This window comes from Aristolochia californica, unplaced genomic scaffold (genome assembly GCF_029961685.1).
Source record: "Aristolochia californica isolate CCGP_79_NKW_82.1479 unplaced genomic scaffold, dmAriCali1.0.hap1 SCAF_6, whole genome shotgun sequence".
NCBI lineage: Eukaryota > Viridiplantae > Streptophyta > Magnoliopsida > Piperales > Aristolochiaceae > Aristolochia > Aristolochia californica.
In genome coordinates, this window is record NW_027182257.1 from 33,484,374 (window position 1) to 33,487,809 (window position 3,436).

The window sequence follows — 3,436 nt, forward strand, 5'->3', positions numbered from 1 at the left end:
CAACACACAGCAATCCATTGGGGGATTTGGTCATGTTGAAACAGACCGGATCCGTGGAACTTTATCAGAAACAATTTCAAAAAACATTGGCAAGGGCAAGCAGGCTGGTTAGAGTTGACCTACATGTAACTTTGTTTATAGCAGGCCGTGATGAATCTTTGAGGTTAGAGGTGGAGCTCCACGCATCTGCTGATTTGGCCAAATCAATGAATTTAGCTCGAGCACTGGAAGCAAAGCAGAAAGTTCAAATTCGGAGATCTGGTTGGCAAGGGGAGAACAATTCGCCTCAAGTGACATTTACAGCAGTGCAGCCACCAAAAGTACTCCGACTAATAGTATGGCAGCAGAGACAAAGACTATCAGTCCAACACTCCAATTCATACGAAAATTAACCAGATCAAAGATGGCTGATCAAAGGGCAAGGGGCCTAGGTTATAACTGTGATGATCCCTACACGGCAGGACATCAATGCAAAAATTTGTCCTGGTTGGAGGTAGATACAATGGAAGAATAGGAAACTAATCAAGGGCCTCAAGGGAAGGATGACCCAGCAATTTCCTTGAATGCAATTTCTGGACAAAAGTCAGCCAAAAGAATGCAAGTGTGAGCAATGGTTCAAGAATAGGCACTAGTGGGGTTAGTGGACTTAGGCAGTACCCACAACTTTTTAAGCATCACAGCTGCTCAGCATCTTCAACTTCAGGTATAGCCAGACCCAGTCACCTCAGTTTCAGTGGCTAATGGGGAGAAAGTGCCGAATTATGGGGTCAGTAAATTGGTAATGTTTTCTATTGGACCTACTCACTTTACTATTGAATTCTTTGTCATTCCATTAGATGGTTTTGATATGGTTCTTGGAGTGAAGTGGGTGCAAACTTTGGGTCCTATATTATGGGATTTTTCTACCTTGACAATATGTTTTGCATCGGGGGTCCCCAAGTTATGTTGCATGGCATTCAATCTGACATTACACATCACCTTCATTTATTGCATGAGCAATCTTCACCAGACCGGACTTTAGAAGAGTTCTTAAATGAATTTGTAGATTTGTTTCAAGAACCTTCAAGTCTGCCACCATTGAGGAGTTGTGACCATAGAATATGTTTGAAACCAGGTTCAGAAGTGGTGGTTGTTAGACCATACCGGTATCCCCACCTCCAGAAAGATGAAATCGAACAGCAATGCCAAGTGATGCTGGATCAGGGCCTTATCTAGAGCAATCGCGCCCCATTCTCTTCACCAATCCTCCTAGTTAAGAAACATGATAGCACATAGAGGTTTTGCATGGACTACTGAGAATTGAATGAAAAAACCATGAAGGATAAGTTCCCTATACCCGTGGTGGATGAGTTCTTGGATGAATTGCATGGCTCATAGGTTTTCATAAAATTAGACTTGCGTTTGGGATACCATCAAATTAGAACGCATCCTTTAGACATCAAGAAAACAGCCTTTCGCACTCATCACGGCCATTTTGAGTTTGCGGTAATGCCATTTGGGTTGTCCAACGCCCCATCCACCTTCCAGGCATTAATGAACGAGGTATTCCGAGACTATCTTCGAAAATTTGTGTTAGTATTCTTTGATGATATATTAATTTATAGCTAGTCATGGGACCAGCATTTAGAGGATTCACATATTGTATTTCAATTACTCCAGGCACACCAGCTTTATTTAAAACAATCTAAATGCTCCTTCGCCAAGTCCCAAGTGGCCTATCTCGGTCATGTTATTTCAGATGCAGGGGTGACCATGGACTTAGAAAAGATTCAACCCATCTCCGAGTGGCCACAACCTAAGACTATTTCAGCTTTGAGAGGGTTTTTAGGGTTAGCAGGATACTATAGAAAATAAATAAAGAATTACGGGCAGTTGGCAGCACCATTGACTAGCCTCCTAAAGAAAAATTCCTTTGATTGGAATGAAGCGGCATTACAATCCTTTCAAGCTCTCAAACAACTCGTGTTCGCCCCAGTTCTATAACTACGTAATTTCAATGAATTATTTGTGGTGAAGTGTGACACATCTGGTGGGGGCACTGGGGCCGTCCTTCAGCAAAACAACCACCCAGATGCATTTTTCAGCAAACAATTGGCAGAAAGGCATCATAAATTGGCCACGTATGAAAGGGAACTGATCGGTTTGGCCAAGGTTGTTCAACACTGGCGACCTTACTTGTGGGGGCGTATATTTCTCATACGCAAAGATCATTATAGTCTCAAATTTTTACTAGAACAATGCCTCACTACTTCTCTTCAACAGCATTGGCTCAGTAAGTTGATGGAATTTTACTTTTCTATGGAATATCGAGCCGGTAAGTTAAACAAGGTGGCAAATGCTTTGTCAAGGAGACTGGAGGACCAGTAACTCGTCTGTGCAATGATCCAGCCTTGCTTACTTCTATTAGATTCAGTTGAGGAAATTCAGAATACTTCCGCCCTCCAGGAGCTGCACAAACAAATTACACAAGGCGTAATGGACTCTAAGTGGTGCATCCAGGACAATCTCATCTTCTACAAAAATCGCATCTACTTACCTCACACTTCCTTATTGATAGCAGCAATTCTATCTATCTGCCTACCATGACAGCGCCCACGAAGGTGTCCAAAAAACACTGCATCGCATTCGGGATGACTTTTATTGGAAGGGCATGAAAGCGACCATTGCTGAATATGTGACAGCCTCTCAAGTATGACAGTGCAACAAAGCAGAACATTTGAGTTCAGTAGGAGTCCTCCAACCTCTTGCCCTCCCTACACAAGTTTGAGCAATATATCTATGGATTTTTTTATGGTCTTCCCAAGACTTTCAAAAAATCAGTATTATTGGTGGTGGTTGATCTCTTCTCCATGTATGCTCACTTTATTCCAAAGGCACACCCCTATACGGCCTCAAGAGTGGTGCAGGTCTTCCTCGAGAATATTGTACGTTTGCACCAGATTCCAAAATCAATTCTCAATGACTGGGATGCGGTCTTTACCAACCATTCCTGGAGTGAACTTTTTCGATTGTGTGGCACCAAGCTGAACTTCTCCTCCTCCTATCATCCTCAAACCAAGGTGGTTAACCGCATAGTGGAGATGTACTTACGGTGCCTTGTGGGCAATCGACCTAAATGATAGGTTGAATGGCTACCATGGGTAGAGTATTGCTATAACATGTCATTCCACACAGCTTTGTAGGCCACTCCATTCCGAGTTCTTTATGGCAAAGATCCACCCCGCCTCCTCTCTTATGCTTTGGGCTCCACTAGAGTTGAAGCAATATGTTGAATTTATGGAAAAGAGAAATACTTCATTGACTTCATTAACTTATTATAATCAAAGTACATGAACCTCTATTTATAATAGAGGAAGGTAGAAGAGTCCAATTACAATAAAACTACCTTTGTCCCAATTACACCCAAAATCTTACACTTAAAGATAAGTCCTAGCAT